We start from the raw sequence: 19,545 nt of genomic DNA, 5'->3' as shown, positions 1-19,545 counted from the left end.
CACTTCTTACAAAAACAAGTAGTGATGAAGTCAATCTCTCCTCCACTTTGAGCCATGAGAGATTTACATGCATATCATTAATGTTAGCTTCCCATGTACTTTTAAGGGCCAGCCGTGCTGCCCTGTTCTGAGCCAATTGTAATTTTCCTCAGTCCCTCTTTGTGGCACCTGACCACACTACTGAACAGTAGTTCAGGTGCGACAAAACTAGGGCCTGTAGGACCTGCCTTATTGATAGTGTTGTTAAGAAGGCAGAGCAGCACTTTATTATGGACAGACTTCTCCCCATCTTAGCTAATGTTGTATCAATATGTTCTGACTATGACAGTTTACAGTCCAGGGTTATTCCAAGCAGTTTAGTCACCTCAACTTGCTCAATTTCCACATTATTCATTTAAGATTCCGTTGAGGTTTAGGGTTTAGTGAATGATTTGTCCCAAATACAATGCTTTTAGTTTTTGAAAAATGTAGGACTAACTTATTCCCTGCCACCCTTTCTGAAACTAACTGCAGCTATTTGTTAAGTGTTGCAGTCATTTACATTTACATTACATTTTAGTCATTTAGCAGACGCTCTTATCCAGAGCGAATTACAGTTAGTGAGTATTTTTTTTTCATGCTGGTCCCCCGTGGGAAACGAACCCACAACTCTGGAGTTGCAAATGCCATGCTCTACCAACTGAGCTACACCGGACTATGATAACACATTATTTCATTTCAGTAGCTTTTGTAGCTGACGTGTATAGTGTTGAGTCATCCGCATTCATAGACACACTGGCTTTACTCAAGGCCAGTGGCATGTCGTTAGTAAAGATTGAAAAAAGTTAGGGCTGCCCTGGGGAATTCCTGTTCCTACCTGGATTATGTTGGAGAGGCTTCCATAAATGATTCAATTAATGATTGAGCCGAGTTTGCCTTTTTGCCCAAAATGTCATTTAAGGTGCTCCAAAGCTTTTTACTATCATTCTTTATATCATTTATTTGTGTTTCATACAATAGTTTATTTTTCTTTTTCTTTAGTTTAGTCACATGGTTTCTCAATTTGCAGTACGTTTGCCAATCGGTTGTGCTGCCAGACTTATTTGCCATACCTTTTGCCTCATCCCTCTCAACCACACAATTTTTCAATTCCTCATCAATCCAAGGGGATTTAACAGTTTTTACAGTCATTTTCTTTATGGGTGCATGCTTATTAGTAACTGGAGTAAGCAATTTCATATTTGTGTCAAGTGCAGTGTCTGGTTGCTCCTCATTACACACCACAGACCAGCAAATATTATTTACATCATCAACATAAGAATCACTACAAAACTTAATGTATGACCTCTTATACACTATATTAGGCTCAGCCTTTGGAACTTTGGTTTTCCTAGATATGGCTACTATATTGTGAGCACTACATCGATGGATTTGGATACTGCATTCAAACAAATTTCTACAGCATTAGTAAATATGTGATCAATACATGTTGATGATTTCATTCCTGTGCCGTTTGTAACTACCCTGGTAGGTTGACTGATAACCTGAACAAGGTTGCAGGCACTAGTTACAGTTTGACGTTTTTTCTTAGAGTGGCAGCTTGATGAAAGCCAGTAAATAACTAAATCACCCAGAAAGTATACCTCTCTTTTCATATCACATACATTATTATGTTATCCAGATACTGCCTGTTAGCACTTGGTGGTCTATAGCAGCTTCCCACCAGAATGGGCTTTAGGTGAGGCAGATGAACCTGTAGCTGTATTACTTCAACAGTACTTACCATGAAATCCTCTCTAAGCTTTACAGGAATGTGGTTCTGAATATAGACTGCAACACCTCCCCCTTTTTTATGTATTTTCGGTAGATGTTATAACCATGTATTGCTACCACTGTATCATCAAAGGTATTATCTAAGTGAGTTTTAGAGATAGTCAGAATATGAATGTCATCTGTTACAAGCAAGTTATTGACTTCATAAACCTTGTTTCTTAGGCTACATATGTTAATATGGGCTATTTTTTAGCACATTTCTGGGTTGCTTGATTGTTTTTCATGCTTTACTGGGAAGCTTATCAGAAGTAGACTTGTTCATGTTATTTACAGTGAGGGAAAAAAGTATTTGATCCCCTGCTGATTTTGTACGTTTGCCCACTGACAAAGACATGATCAGTCTATAATTTTAATGGTAGGTTTATTTGAACAGTGAGAGACAGGATAACAACAACAAAATCCAGAAAAATGTATGTCAAAAATGTTATAAATTGATTTGCATTTTTATGAGGGAAATAAGTATTTGACCCCTCTGCAAAACATGACATAGTACTTGGTGGCAAAACCCTTGTTGGCAATCACAGAGGTCAGACGTTTCTTGTAGTTGGCCACCAGGTTTGCACACATCTCAGGAGGGATTTTGTCCCACTTCTCTTTGCAGATCTTCTCCAAGTCATTAAGGTTTTGAGGCTGACGTTTGGCAACTCGAACCTTTAGCTCCCTCCACATATTTTCTATGGGATTAAGGTCTGGAGACTGGCTAGGCCACTCCAGAAACTTAATGTGCTTCTTCTTGAGCCACTCCTTTGTTGCCTTGGCCGTGTGTTTTGGGTCATTGTCATGCTGGAATACCCATCCACGACCCATTTTCAATGCCCTGGCTTTGATGCGGTGAAGTTGTCCTGTCCCCTTAGCAGAAAAACACCACCAAAGCATAATGTTTCCACCTCCATGTTTGACGGTGGGGATGGTGTTCTTGGGGTCATAGACAGCATTCCTCCTCCTCCAAACACAGCGAGTTGAGTTGATGCCAAAGAGCTCCATTTTGGACTAATTTGACCACAACACTTTCATCCAGTTCTCCTCTTAATCATTCAGATGTTCGTTGGCAAACTTCAGATGGGCATGTATTTGTGATTTCTTGAGCAGGGGGACCTTGCGGGCTTTCAGTCCTTCACTGCGTAGTGTGTTACCAATTGTTTTCTTGGTGTCTATGGTCCCAGCTGCCTTGAGATCATTGACAAGATCCTCCCGTGTAGTTCTGGGCTGATTCCTCACCGTTCTCATGATCATTGCAACTCCACGAGGTGAGATCTTGCATGGAGCCCCAGGCCGAGGGAGATTGACAGTTATTTTGTGTTTCTTCCATTTGCGAATAATCGCACCAACTGTTGTCACCTTCTCACCAAGTGAACTTCCTACTAGGGCACACCGCCTCAGTGCTAACAGTGTAACTCTGGTTCATAGGCACATGATTACTGCATACAATAACTGTAGGATCAACAGAGTAAAGCTAATGGGTAAGAAGACACTCAGGGCCTCATTGCAGAGGTGGCTGGTGGGGATATATATAGGTGGATGGGATCATAATGGCTAGAATGGAATTGATGGCAAGGTTTCAAACACATAGTTTACATTTGTTTGACACTGTCAATTTATTTCATAAATGTCATATGTCATATCTCCATCCACCAGCCTCCTTTGGCTTATTGGCTAAAATAGTTCCAGGGATTGTAGGTATGCCCCAGCCAGGGTTACTTCAGTGGGTCTGTGAAGACACTGTACAGCAGGACACTGAGGGCCAGTTGAGTTGGATTATGGGTAAAGGAGTTTCTGGGCTGTTTTAGTTGTCATGGATTTCGGGGTATGAGACACTTGGCCTTTCCATGGGCTCATTGGGTTGTACACAGAGGGCTCATTGGCGTAGTAGACTAGTGCCGATTAATTTGGCTTATTATGATTACAATAAATAGAGCCAATGGCAACAGTAGGAGGGCCCTTTGAGTGGGCCTACTGGTGTGGAGTTTTGGATACTAATGGGCTCTTACTTACTGGGTACATATTTAGGATCTTAGTTTGATCACCCTGTTGCAGGATAACTTCTGAAGTTTGTAATTTCCACTTAGACATGTCAGACTTGATGTTCCCTTACAAAAAATGTATCAACCCTTACAAAAATGTCCATTTATTATCATCCATATAGCAATTCAAATGTCCTGTTGCTGCATGATTATTTTCCTGCTGTAGCAAACTGGCTCAAATTAAGATCTTACATCTGTAGAAGCGAGAGCCTGGTTCCCATTCAGTTGGCTCATGTTTAGAAGACTGTGGGCACCATAGAATGGGTTTATGGCTTGCCAGGGCCTTGCGGTCCTCAGTGGCTTTGAGCCTTAATGGCCTTGTGTGATTAAGGGGCTTAGGGGCGCTGCTTGGATGGGTCCAGGGATTGGGGTTGGCCCTTGTGCTGCTCTGTGAGTCGGCCGGGTTTATTTGGGTTGGAGCCACAGCAGATTAAGCACACGGAGAGCTGCGTAATCATTCTGCCTTCTCTCTCCCTCTCTCTCTCTCTCTCTCTCTCTCTCTCTCTCTCTCTCTCTCTCTCTCTCTCTCTCTCTCTCTCTCTCTCTCTCTCTCTCTCTCTCTCTCTCTCTCTCGCTCTCTCTCTCTCTCTCTCTCTCTCTCACTATCTCTCTCTCTGGTTGTGTTTAATCTGCACAGTGAAGAGGTTTTTTACCCAAAGGTCCTCTCAAGTCCACGACATCCCAAACCAAATGAGATATGAGTGAGAGAGAGACTGACTTTTGTACCCCCCTATTTAGTATTTGAGTATGGAGGTGTTATCCATGTTTGGGTTTGGGTAATCTCTTAAGGCTGCTCAAAGACATTTACCAAATGGATTAGCTTGATATGTCCCGACTATAGTGTGTGTAATAGTGAATACTGGAGTAAAGTATTTATACCATAGTATACTATAGTATTTTTTCATGTGGATATGGTTATGTGATCACGCTCTCCGTAGCCGATGTGAGTAAGACTTTTAAGCAGGTCAACATTGACAAGGCCGCAGGGCCAGACGGATTACCAGGACGTGTACTCCGAGCATGTGCTGACCAACTGGCAAGTGTCTTCACTGACATTTTCAACATGTCCCTGACTGAGTCTGTAATACCAACATCTTTCAAGCAGACCACCATAGTCCCCGTGCTCAAGGACACTAAGATAACCTGCCTAAATGACTACCGACCTGTAGCACTGACGTCTGTAGCCATGAAGTGCTTTGAAAGGCAGGTCATGGCTCACATAAACACCATTATCCCAGAAACCCTAGACCCACTCCAATTTGCATACCGCCCCAACAGATCCACAAATGATGCAATCTCTATTGCACTCCACACTGCCCTTTCCCACCTGGACAAGAGGAACACCTACGTGAGAATGCTATTCATTGACTACAGCTCAGCGTTCAACACCATAGTGCCCTCAAAGCTCATCACTAAGGATCCTGGGACTAAACACCTCCCTCTGCAACTGGATCCTGGACTTCCTGACGGGCCGCCCCCAGGTGGTAAGGGTAGGTAACAACACATCTGCCACGCCCCTCAGGGGTGCGTGCTCAGTCCCCTCCTGTACTCCCTGTTCACCCATGAATGCATGGCCAGGCACGACTCCAACACCATCATTAAGTTTGCCGACGACACAACAATGGTAGGCCTGATCACCGACAACGATGAGACAGCCTATATGGAGGAGGTCAGAGACCTGGCCGTGTGGTGCCAGGATAACAACCTCTCCCTCAACGTGATCAAGACAAAGGAGATGATTGTGGACTACAGGAGATAAAAGAGGACTGAGCACGCCCCCATTCTCATCGACGGGGCTGTAGTGGAACAGGTTGAGAGCTTCAAGTTCCTTGGAGTCCACATCAACAACAAACTATCATGGTCCAAACATACCAAGACAGTCGTGAAGAGGGCACGACAAAGCCTATTCCCCCTCAGGAGCCTGAAAATATTTGGCATGGGTCCTCAGATCCTCAAAAAGTTATAGAGCTGCACCATCGAGAGCATCCTGACTGGTTGCATCACCGCCTGGTATGGCAATTGCTCGGCCTCCGACCGCAAGGCACTACAGAGGGTAGTGCGTATGGCCCAGTACATCACTTGGGCCAAGCTTCCTGCCATCCAGGACCTCTATACCAGGCGGTGTCAGAGGAAGGCCCTCAAAATTGTCAAAGACTCCAGCCACCCTAGTCATAGACTGTTCTCTCTGATACCGCACGGCAAGCGGTACCGGTTTGCCAAGTCTAGGTCCAAAAGGCTTCTCAACAGCTTCTACCCCCAAGCCATAAGACTCATGAACAGCTAATCATGGCTACCCGGACTATTTGCACTGACCCCCCACCCCCACCCCATTTTTTTATGCTGCTGCTACTCTGTTAATTATTTATGCATAGTCACTTTAACTCTACCCACATGTACATTTTACCTCAACTATCTCAACTAGTCGGTGCCCCCACACATTGACTCTGCACCGGTACCCCCCTGTATATAGCCTCCCTACTGTTATTTTATTTTACTTCTGCTCTTTTTTTCTCAACACTTTTTTGTTGTGGTTGTTTTATTTTACTTCTTTATTAAAAAATAAATACATTGTTGGTTAAGGGCTGTAAGTAAGCATTCCACGGTAAAGTCTACAACTGTTGTATTCAGCGCATGTGGCAAATAAAATGTCATTTGATCTTTACTCACCAATCAATCAATCAATCAATTCGCCTCTCTCTATCTCACTCTCTCGGATCTCCCTCCCAAAGCAGTTATTAAAGAGGAACACTGTTCACAGGATGACGTTTTCCTATGATATCATGTTGGCTCAATTATTCAATACGTATATTCACCTTTCATTCAGAACTTTAAATTAACCTAACTTCAACGTCTGGAAAAATATGTATTTAAAACTTTTGTCAGGTTTAATTTCAAATCAAAAGGGGATCTCTCCTGTTAAAACTCATACAGTCTCTCTCTCTCTCTCTCTCTCTCTCTCTCTCTCTCTCTCTCTCTCTCTCTCTCTCTCTCTCTCTCTCTCTCTCTCTCTCTCTCTCTCTCTCTCTCTCTCTCTCTCTCTCTCTCTCTCTCTCTCTCTCTCTCTCTCTCTCTCTCTCTCTCTCTCTCTCTCTCTCTCTCTGATCTCCTTCCCAAAGCAGTTGTTGAAGAGGAACACTCTTCCCCAGACGTCCGTCCCTCCCAGGCTCTGCTAATAATCAGAGAAAAATAATTATTATTTAAAAAGTAGTAATTGCTTATGAAAATTCATAGTGACTTCAAGGTAGTGTATTTGCTTCCAGTTCTTCATTTTATATGTTTTTAATTTGGATGAGTGCAGAATGAAGCACCTCTGAGTTGACATAGTAACTGCTCATCTTCCCATCCATTCCATTACTGCTTCATCTAATGTTCCGTGCGCTTTCACCAAACCACCATCTGCTATGCTTGTTCTTCAAATCATTAGGCATCACCTGTTAACAAGTCTGAACATACACTGTACAGTACATATACAGTGGGGGAAAAAAGTATTTAGTCAGCCACCAATTGTACAAGTTCTCCCACTTAAAAAGATGAGAGAGGCCTGTAATTTTCATCATAGGTACACGTCAACTATGACAGACAAAATGAGGAAAAAAAATTCCAGAAAATCACATTGTAGGATTTTTAATGTATTTATTTGCAAATTATGGTGGAAAATAAGTATTTGGTCAATAACTAAAGTTTCTCAATACTTTGTTATATACCCTTTGTTGGCAATGACACAGGTCAAACGTTTTCTGTAAGTCTTCACAAGGTTTTCACACACTGTTGCTGGTATTTTGGCCCATTCCTCCATGCAGATCTCCCTCTAGAGCAGTGATGTTTTGGGGCTGTCGCTGGGCAACACAGACTTTCAACTCCCTCCAAAGATTTTCTATGGGGTTGAGATCTGGAGACTGGCTAGGCCACTCCAGGACCTTAAAATGCTTCTTACGAAGCCACTCCTTCGTTGCCCGGACGGTGTGTTTGGGATCATTGTCATGCTGAAAGACCCAGCCACGTTTCATCTTCAATGCCCTTGCTGATGGAAGGAGGTTTTCACTCAAAATCTCACGATACATGGCCCCATTCATTCTTTCCTTTACACGGATCAGTCGTCCTGGTCCCTTTGCAGAAAAACAGCCCCAAAGCATGATGTTTCCACCCCCATGCTTCACAGTAGGTATGGTGTTCTTTGGATGCAACTCAGCATTCTTTGTCCTCCAAACACGACGAGTTGAGTTTTTACCAAACAGTTATATTTTGGTTTCATCTGACCATATGACTTTCTCCCAATCCTCTTCTGGATCATCCAAATGCACTCTAGCAAACTTCAGACGGGCCTGGACATGTACTGGCTTAAGCAGGGGGACACGTCTGGCACTGCAGGATTTGAGTCCCTGGCGGCGTAGTGTGTTACTGATGGTAGGCTTTGTTACTTTGGTCCCAGCTCTCTGCAGGTCATTCACTAGGTCCCCCGTGTGGTTCTGGGATTTTTGCTCACCGTTCTTGTGATCATTTTGACCCCACGGGGTGAGATCTTGCGTGGAGCCCCAGATCGAGGGAGATTATCAGTGGTCTTGTATGTCTTCCATTTCCTAATAATTGCTCCCACAGTTGATTTCTTCAAACCAAGCTGCTTACCTTTTGCAGATTCAGTCTTCCCAGCCTGGTGCAGGTCTACAATTTTGTTTCTGGTGTCCTTTGACAGCTCTTTGGTCTTGGCCATAGTGGAGTTTAGAGTGTGACTGTTTGAGGTTGTGGACAGGTGTCTTTTATACTGATAACAAGTTCAAACAGGTGACATTAATACAGGTAACGAGTGGAGGACAGAGGAGCCTCTTAAAGAAGAAGTTACAGGTCTGTGAGAGCCAGAAATCTTGCTTGTTTGTAGGTGACCAAATACTTATTTTCCACCATAATTTGCAAATAAATTCATAAAAAATCCTACAATGTAATTTTCTAGATTTTTTTTCCTCAATTTGTCTGTCATAGTTGACGTGTACCTATGATGAAAATTACAGGCCTCTCTCATCTTTTTAAGTGGGAGAACTTGCACAATTGGTTGCTGACTAAATACTTTTTTTCCCCACTGTAAATAAATATAAATATATTAATATGGATATGCCATCTTTAGATGCACATATAGATGCATCAAAGCTGCAGCAATATGATAACTCCACAGCGTTCTATTTCAGTAATGCTGCCTGACGTGTTTTCCTAAGCTAAGGAAGCAAAAGGAAAAACCAGGATGTCCTGACTAGCTCTGGCTTGATTGTTGGTCTTGTTGTTGTTTTTCTGGGGAATATAATTCTGTCTGAGGGATAGGAATGGGGGGATAGGTGGGAAACACAATTTCCAGGCTGCAGTGGGGAGGACATGGCAGGAAAGATGAGCCCCTCTCTTATTGACGAATACTGTAATCTAAGGGAAAAGGTACAGGGGGGCTGATGCCTTGTCTATCTTGATACACCTGTCCAGGCTGTCTATGAGGCTTAGACACCTAGCCAGTGATGCCAACCGTATGCCTTGTCGGGAGCCTTTGTAGTGCTGCGAGTGCTGAGTGTTGACCGACACGACCAATCAATCACAGCCGTGGTGTTTTCCCAGGTTTTTCCCTGTGATTAGGATTGGTCTCCCAGGCCAACGTGTGGAGCAAGCTGCTCTCTTCTCTCATAATGAGATGCTGGGAGGTTGTCCAACTCTGGGTTGTCCATTTCAATTTGAATAATTTATTATGACCAATGCTGTGCTCTCTGCGTGGTGCAGTCTACCAAGCACATATTGTCCTGAAGCAACATGGGATCGAATCCCACCCCTGCCATTTTCTATAACTTTCTCCCCTCTACAAACTATAACCCTATATCTACATTCTCTACATTCTGAACTGTCTAAAATAAGAGAGAAATACAGAAGAAGGACTAGTCTCTGTTCTCCTTCTTTGGGTTGATCTACTTACAGTGGGGGAAAAAAGTATTTAGTCAGCAACCAATTGTGCAAGTTCTCCCACTTAAAAAGAGGAGAGAGGCCTATAATTTTCATCATAGGTACACGTCAACTATTACAGACAAATGGAGAAAATAAATTCCAGAAAATCACATTGTAGGATTTTTAATGAATTTATTTGCAAATTATGGTGGAAAATAAGTATTTGGTCACCTTTTTCTCAATTTGTCTGTCATAGTTGACGTGTACCTATGATGAAAATTACAGGCCTCTCTCATCTTTTTAAGTGGGAGAATTTGCACAATTGGTGGCTGACTAAATACTTTTTTCCCCCACTGTATGGGAAATCACAGAGACCCAGGTATTTTTGACAATTGAACCGACAATTGAACACGTTAAATACAAAATACACATTAAATACTAATTACACGAGGGAAAGTGTGTACTCCTCTGTGAGCATTCTGCAATTTAGGTCTTAAAACGACCACATGGAACCAAGTGTTCAATTGGAATGCTGCTGGTCTGGAATACTGCTGGTTTTCTGTTCTACCTGATAATAAGGTCTAAATCAGTCTTTCATTGGGGGAAGAATGGGGAAGAATGAAAATCAGCAGTGAAAATGTGTCCCTTGGTTTGACTGTGATGTAGCGACAGTCTTCTCCTCAGCCTAGTTGGTACCTACAGTGCATTCGGAAAGTTAAGTATAAATGTTTCCTTATCAATCTACACACACTACTCCATAATGACAAAGCGAAAATAGGTTTTTAGAAATGTCCACAAATGTATTTAAAATAAAATCTTATTTACATAAGTATTCAGACCCTTTGCTATTAGACTCAAAATTGAGCGCAGGTGCATCCATTGATCATCCTTGAGATGTTTCTACAACTTGATTGTAGTCCACCTGTGGTAAACTGAAGGTACTGGACATTTTTTTTTTGCCATTTGAGCAGACACTCTTATCCAGAGCGACTTACAGGAGCAATCAGGGTTAAATGCCTTGCTCAAGGGCACATTGACAGATTTTTCTCTTAGTCGACTCGGGGATTAGAACCAGCGGTTACTGGTACAACGCTCATAACCACTAAGCTACCTGCCGACATGATTTGGAAATGTACACACCTGTCTATATAAGGTCCCACAGTTGACAGTGCATGTCAGAGCAAAAACCAAGCCAGGAGGTCAAAGGAATTGTCTGTAGAGCTCCGAGACAGGATTGTGTCGAGGCACAGATCTGGGGAAAGGTACCAAAAAATGTCTACAGCAATGAAGGTCCCCAAGAACACAGTAGCCTCCATCATACTTAAATGGAAGACGTTTGGAACCACTAAGACTCTTCCTAGAGCTGGCTGCCCGGCCAAACTGAGAAATTGGGGGAGAAGGGCCTTGGTTAAGGAGGTGACCAAGAACCCAATGACCACTCTGACAGAGCTCCAGAGTTCCTCTGTGGAGATGGGAGAACCTTCTCTGCAGCACTCCACCAATCAGGCCTTTATGGTAGAGTGGCCAGACAGAAGCCACTGCTCAGTAAAAGGAAAATAGGTGTGCAGCGATGCTCCCCATCCAACCTAACAGAGCTTAAGAGGATCTACAGAGAAGAATGGGAGAAACTCCCCAAATACAGTGGTGCCAGGCTTGTAGCATCATACCCAACAAGGTTCAAGGCTGTAAACGCTGCCAAAGGTGCTTCAACAAAGTACTGAGTAAAGGGTCAGAATACTTAGGTAAATGTGATTTTTTATATTTTATATTTTCTGCAAAAAAATCTAAAAACCTGTTTTTGCTTTGTCATTATGGGGTATTTTGTATAGATTGATGAGGGGAAAAAAACATTTAATCCATTTTAGAATAAGGCTGTGACTTAAAAGGATGTGACGTAAACAAGTCAAGGGGTCTGAATACCTTCCGAATGCTCTGTAACTCTGAAAAATATGTGCTCCTTTTCGCTGTTCTTTCTCCAAATGTCTTGAAATACCGAATGCACAGTATATGCCCCTTGGCATGCCCTACAACTGCTCTGGGGACTCACACAGAGTCGTGTTCAGTTAGAGTCAAGTTCCGCTGCCCCGTGGAAATCTAATTAGCATTTTTTTTTTTTTCCCCATATCAAACTGTCAGTTTAAGCTAGAGATATCAGGGTTTTTGAATTTGATTTTTGCAAGTGTCAAGGGTTTGATATCTGCTCCATGGTGGGTCCTAATATCAAGTTTTTATTTATTTGATTAACTTCGATTTATTCAGGGGAACCCAACTGAGACCAGTGTCTAATTTACAATGGTGCCCTGAGGACAAAAATGACATCAATATAGCATAAACAAAAATATTAAATAACTACAAGACAGCTAAAAATACATTACATCAGGTTATTTAAACAAGTTATAATAATTAATTGAAAGAACTGCACACTTCAGTGAACTCATTTAACAACAGAGTTTTAAACTGCCCTGTCGGCACCAGGGAATTCAGGTGTAATTTGTTTTATAAGGTAATCCATAACTGTGGTACATTACAACTAAAGGCAGATTTACCAAACTTTGTGGAGACAAGCGGGACCTCAAGAGTTAACCAACCCTGCAACAGGGAAGTGAGGTATGCTGGAAGTTTGTGGAGCAGAGCTTTGTAAACAATAAGGGAATAATGAAGTGATCTACGGGACTTTAGTGAGGTCCAGCCGACATTCTGATACAGGAGGCAGTGATGAGTATTAAAACTGTCACCTTTAATAAAGAAAACGGCGGTATCGTAGACGCCATCCAAAGGTTTAAGAGTAGTGGCTGCTGCATTCTGGTAAATGGAGTCACCATAATGAAGAACTGGCAGGAAAGTTGACTGTACCATCTGCTTCCTGCTGTTCATGGAGAGGCAAGATCTATTTCTAAAAAATAAGCCAACTTTCAATCTTAGCTTTTTAACTAGCTCATCAATATGTTTTTTAAATGTTAGATCTTTATCAATCCAAACGCCCAGATATGTATAGGCGGGAAGCCGCTCGATGAGAGAACCATCCAGATATGTGGTAGTAGAGTAGGGGCCTGAGGGCACACAATTAATGTGTTGTGAAATCTGTTGTGAATGTATTGTAATGTTTTTAAAATTGTATAACATACTTTTATTTTACTGGACCCCAGGGAATCCATAATACATACAAAATCCAAATGAGTGAATATGTAGCCCATCTGAGAAATGTTTCTGTCAATTAGAGAACAACATATAAAATTTAGTTTTACAAGTTTTAAATCAACAAGGTCTTTCAGTAATGTAACAAAATCAGATTGCAGCTCTAACATAGCTTGGTCAACAGTCGGTGCAATGGTATACATAACCGTTTCGTCTGCATACAGATGAATATTACAGGATTTAATACATAGACCAATATAATTTATATAAATAGTCAAGAGAAGAGGTCCCAAAATTGACCCCTGCAATACACCTTTCGTAATATCGAGGAAACTACACTTTGCACCATCAGAAAGCACACATTGTGTCCTGTCTTGAAAATAGTTCTTAAACCATTTGCCAGACTCCTTATCCAGGCCCATTTCAGACAGTTTTTGAATGAGTAGGGAATGGTCAACTTTGTCAAATGCCTTAGAAAGGTCTATAAATAAGGCAGGCACAATGAGTTTTATGATTTAGGCAATTTAACACATCATCTAAAACAAGCATAGTGTCCGAAACAGTGCTATGTCCAGATCTAAAAGCAGATTGGTGCATATTTAGAATAGGGTGAGAAGTTTAAAAAGTTGTTAGCTGGGAGTTGGTCAAGGATACTACAGAACCAAAATATAAACGCAGCGTGTAGGTCCCATGTTTCATGAGCTGAAATAAAAGATCCCAGGAAGTTGCCATATGCACAAAAAGCTTATTTCTCTCAATTTTGTTGCACACATTTTTTTACATCCCTGTTAGTGAGCATTTCTCCTTCGCCAAGATAATCCATCCACCTGACAGGTGTGACATATCAAGAAGCTGATTAAACAGCATGATCATTACAAAGGTGCACCTTGTGCTGGGGACAATAAAAGGCCACTCTAAAATGTGCAGTTTTGTCACACAACACAATGCCACAGATATCACAAGTTTTGAGGGAGTGTGCAATTGGCATACTGACTGCAGGAATGTCCACCAATTTAAAACAATACAATAAAATAATTATAATTGGTCACATACACGTGTTTAGCAGATGTTATTGCGGGTGTAGCGAAATGCTTGTGCTTCTAGCTCCGACAGTGCAGTTATATCTAACAAGTAATATCTAACAATTTCACAACATATACCCAATACACACAAATCTAAGTAAGGAATGAATTAAGAATATATACATACACTAAATCACATCTGGCTTCTTCACCAGAGCAGTTGCCGGAGAATTTCATGTTAATTTCTCTACCATAAGCAGGATCCAACATCGTTTTAGAGAATTTGGCAGTACATCCAACCGGCCTCACAACTGCAGACCATGTGTAACCACAACAGCCCAGGACCTTCACATCCGGCTTCTTCACCTGCGGGATCGTCTGAGACCAGCCACCCAGACAGCTGATGAAACTGAGGAGTATTTGTCTGTAATAAAGCCCTTTTGTGGAAAAAACACTCATTCTGATTGGCTGGTCCTGGCGCCCCTGCGCGGTCATGTGAAATCCATAGATTAGTGCCTAATACATTTATTTCAATTCACTGATTTCCTTATATGAATTGTAACTCAGTAAAATTGTTGAAATTGTTGCATGTTGCGTTTATATTTTTGTTCATTATAATACCTTGGCTAGTCAAGATAACTTGGAGATTGGGCATTAATTATCTAAGTTAGAAGGATCTCTGCCTTTATGAAAGGGGAGGACATGTTCCGCTTTCCAAATCTTAAGGATAACACCAATTGTCAAGTAAAAAAGGTTAAAGGTTCAACAATGAGTGGGGCAGAGAGCTGTAGGAAGAAGTGGTCAAGTGAATGAGCCCCTGTGGATTTCTTTACATCGATCTTTAGTAAGGCACTTTAATACATCATAGACCCGTGTAGCTCACTTGTTAGAGCATGGCACTTGCAACGCCAGGGTTGTGGGTTCGTATTCCCATGGGGGGCCAGTATGAAAAAAATAATGTATGCACTCACTAACTGGATAAGAGCGTCAGCATCATTCTCTACAAACTGTTCTGAGGTGACTAAAGGACTCCCTCTAGTGAAATGAATTACATGTTCATATACTTTCCTTTCAAACAGGTGGCCAGCTGAAGCAAAATGTTTATTTCCATTTTGTGTAGTATGGGACCAGAGGCTGTCAAAACCTGCTGGCGCAATGAGGTGGTAGAGTTTTGTTTCAAAGATTTGACAACTTTCCAGAAGTTGGCTGGATAACAACCACTCTTTAATACACAATTCAAGAAATATGTTGATTTAGCTTTTCTAGTAACTGTCATTGCTATAAGAAAACACACACCATTTGACATTTAAGTGAGGCGAGGTTGACTTTGAGCAGAGAGGCACTTGTAACACATGCCAACTAATGTTGAATACTTATCGTTACTACTGAGATTCCAATAACCAATCATATTATATTATATTGTGATATGTTTAAAAGTTGACAGCTATTACAAATCAGCTGTCAGAAGCTGCGTGACGAGCAGTTTATTTTGAGCCAATCAAAACTCAATATTCTATCTTATTCCCTCTCCTAACCTCACGTTCTACACCAGTGGGGGCCAATATGTTGAAAATGAGCTAGAACAGAACGTGATGAGCTACCGCCATTCTATGGAAGAAAAACTACGTTTCAAATTGTAGTGAAAACTGAATTAAAAATAGAAAACTGGATATTAACACTCACTGAAATGAAGGCAATTTCATATTTGTGTCAAGTGCAGTGTCTGGTTGCTCCTCATTACACACCACAGACCAGCAAATGTTATTTACATCATCAACATAAGAATCACTACAAAACTTAATGTATGACCTCTTATACACTATATTAGGCTCAGCCTTTGGAACTTTGGTTTTCCTAGATATGGCTACTATATTGTGAGCACTACATCCGATGGATTTGGATACTGCTTTCAAACAAATTTCTGCAGCATTAGTAAGGATGTGATCAATACATGTTGATGATTTCATTCCTGTGCCGTTTGTAACTACCCTGGTAGGTTGACTGATAACCTGAACCAGTTTGCAGGCACTAGTTACAGTTTGACATTTATTCTTAGAGTGGCAGCTTGATGAAAGCCAGTCAATTTTAACAAACTATAGTTTTGGCAAGTCAGTTAGGACATCTACTTTGTGCATGACACAAGTCATTTTTCCAACAAATGTTTACAGACCGATTATTTCACTTATAATTCACTGTATCACAATTCCAGTGGGTCAGAAGTTTACATACACTAAATTGACTGTGCCTTTAAACAGCTTGGAAAATTCCAGAAAATGATATCATGGCTTTAGATGCTTCTGATAGGCTAATTGACATCATTTGAGTAAATTGGAGGTGTACCTGCAAACATTTTAGTTTGTTAACAAGAAATGTGTGGAGTGGTTGAAAAATGAGTTTTAATGACTCCAACCTAAGTGTATGTAAACTTCCGACTTCAACTGTAGCTTGTTTTTGGTCACAGATCCAGGAATGGTTGAAGAAGTGCAACATTTACTTGGAGCTAACTCTGAAGACTACTGGGTGATTTAAAAAGTCATAGTCAGTCAATCAATAATATAATTATACTTCTAGCAAAACTGTTTATCTTTAATTTACTGTTTGTAGAAACTATGAGAATAGAAAGGTTAAAAACTTTTATGAAACATCACAGCACAGTTGAAAAATATATGGCAAATAGAAGAAAAAAAATAGATGGTGTTCAGGGATAGATGGGAGGGGTTGAGTGGAGCTGAAGGGTGGGATTAAAAACAACAAGATAACTAATGTCAAATATTCTGTGTCCGTAAAATGTATATGGTTTCGGAAGTTTTGTGGAACAACACAGTTATAAATATATGGCAAAGTAGGAATCAAGCTGGATGGGCTTCGGAGATGGATGGGAGGGGTTAATGGTAGCTGAAGGATGGGATTAAAAACAAACAAAAGATAACTGTTGTAAGGTGCATTGTGTCCGTAAAATGTAAATAGTATGTATAAGCTGGAAGTAGAAGTCTAAGTGTTGCTGTCCATTAGTTCACTCCAATTAGGAGAGGGGTGGGTAGGGTTAGGGGAAAATAATAAAGGAAAACATATTTTAAAGAGTTCATACAGTGAATTCGGAAAGTATTCAGACCCCTTGACTTTTTCCACATTTTGTTACATTACAGCCTTATTATCAAATAAAACATGTCCTCATCAATCTACACACAATACTCCAATATTGACAAATTAAAAACAGCTATTTTTTTATTTATAAAAAAAAGTAAAAAAAAAAAAAGGAAATATCACATTTATATTAGAATTCAGACCCTTTGCTCAGTACTTTGTTGAAGCACAATTGGCAGTGATTACAGCCTCAAGTGTTCTTGGGTATGACGCTACAAGCATGGCACACCTGTATGCTCCTGAGCGCTCTGGAGCAGGTTTTCATCAAGGATCTCTCTGTACTTTGCTCCGTTCATCTTTCCCATGATCCTGACTAGTCTCCCAGTCCCTGCCGCTGGAAAACATCCCCACAGCATGATGCTGCCATCAGCATGCTTCAACGTAAGGATGGTGCCAGGATTCCACCAGACTTTATACTTGGCATTCAGGCAAAATAGTTCAATCTTGGTTTCAACAGACCAGAAAATTGTGTTTCTTATGGTCTGAGAGTCTATATGGGCGTTTTGGCAAACTCCAAGTGCGCTGTCATGTGCCTTTTACTAAGGAATGGCTGGTGGAGTGCTGCAGAGATGGTTGTCCTTCTGGAAGGTTCTTCCATCTCCACAGAGGGACTCTGGAGCTCTGCCAGAGTGACCATCGGGTTCTCGGTCACCTCCCTGACCAAGGCAGCTTCTCCCCCGATTGCACAATTTGGCCGGGCAGCCAGCTCTAGGAAGAGTCTTTGTGGTTCCAAACTTAATATATAATGGAGGCCAATGTGTTTTTGGAGACCGTCAATGCTGGCAAAAAATGTTGGTACTCTTCCCCGGATCTGTTCCTCAACACAATCCTGTCTCAGAGCTCTACGGACAATTCCTGCGACCTCATGGCTTGGTTTTTGCTCTGACATGCACTGTCAACTGTGGGACCTTATTTAGACAGGTGTGTGCCTTTCCAAATCATGTCCAATCAATAGAATTTACAACAGGTGGACTCCAATCAGATTTTAGAAAGATGTCAAGGATGATCAATGAAACAGGATGCACCTGAGCTCCATTTTGAGTGTCATAGCAAAGGGTCTGAAAACGTATTTAAATAAGGTATTTAAGATTTTTATTTCTTTATACATTTGCAAAAATTTCTAACAACCTGTTTTCGCTTTGTCATTAAGGGGTATTTTGTGTAGATTGATGAGGACATTTTAATGCATTTTGAAATAAGGCAACGTAACAAAATGTTGAAAAAGTCAATGGGTCTGAATACACGAATGCACTGTATATATATATATATATATATACACAGATGAAGTCTGAAGTTTATATACACTTACGTTGTAGTCATTAAAACTCATTTTTCAACCATTCCACAAATGTTGTGTTAACAAACTAAAGTTTTGGCAAGTCAGTTAGGAAATCTACTTTGTGCATGACACAAGTAATTATGCCAACAATTGTTTACAGACAGATTATTTCACTTATAATTCACTGTATCACAATTCCAGTGGGTCAGAAGTTTACTGTGCCTTTAAACAGCCTGGAAAATTCCAGAAAATTATGTTATAGCTTTAGAAGCTTCTGATAGGCTAATTGACATCATTTGAGTCAATTTGAGGTGTACCTGTGGATGTATTTCAAGGCCTACCTTCAAACACAGTGCCTCTTTGCTTGACATCATGGGAAAATCAAAAATCAGCCAAGACCTCTGAAAAAAAATTCTGGTTCATCCTTGGGAGCAATTTCCAAACGGCTGAACGTACCACGTTCATCAGTACAAACAATAGTACGCAAGTATAAACACCATGGGACCACGCAGCCGTCATACCGCTCAGGAAGGAGACACATTCTGTCTCCTAGAGATGAACGTACTTTGGTGCGAAAAGTGCAAATCAATCCCATAACAACAGCAAAAGACCTTGTGAAGATGCTGGAGGAAACAGGTACAAAAATATCTATATCCACAGTAAAACGAGTCCTATATCAACATAACCTGAAAGGCTGCCCAGCAAGGAAGAAGCCACTGCTCCAAAACCGCCATAAAAAAGCCAGACTACAGTTTGCAACTGCACATGGGGACAAAGATCGTACTTTTTGGAGAAATGTCCTCTGGTATAATGAAACAAAAATGGAACCGTTTGGCCATAATGACCATCGTTATATTTGGAGGAAAAAGGGGGGAGCTTGCAAGCCGAAGAACACCATCCCAACTGTGAAGCACGGGGGTGGCAACATCATGCTGTGAGGGTGCTTTGCTGAAGGAGGGACTGGTGCACTTCACAAAATAGATGGCATCATGAGGAAGGAAAATGATGTGGATATATTGAAGCAACATCTCAAGACAACATCAGTCAGGAAGTTAAAGCTTGGTCACAAATGGGTCTTCCAAATGAAGAATGACCCCAAGCATACTTCCAAAGTTGTGGCATAATGGCTTAAGGACAACAAAGTCAAGGTATTGGAGTGGCCATCACAAAGCCCTGACCTCAATCCTATAGAAAATGTGTGGGGAGAACTGAAAAAGTGTGTGCG

The 19,545-nt window shown here is 41.2% G+C and overlaps 1 protein-coding gene across 1 annotated transcript in view; it reads left to right on the top strand.

Moving 5' to 3' along the window:
• Positions 1-19,545, top strand: part of LOC121579071 (protein kinase C-binding protein NELL1-like) — a 519,122-nt gene that overhangs the window by 300,557 nt on the left and 199,020 nt on the right. The window lies entirely within an intron of this gene.

The sequence above is a fragment of the Coregonus clupeaformis genome, chromosome 3 (genome assembly GCF_020615455.1).
Source record: "Coregonus clupeaformis isolate EN_2021a chromosome 3, ASM2061545v1, whole genome shotgun sequence".
Classification (NCBI taxonomy): Eukaryota; Metazoa; Chordata; class Actinopteri; order Salmoniformes; family Salmonidae; genus Coregonus; species Coregonus clupeaformis.
This window is presented reverse-complemented; position numbering and strand designations above follow the sequence as displayed.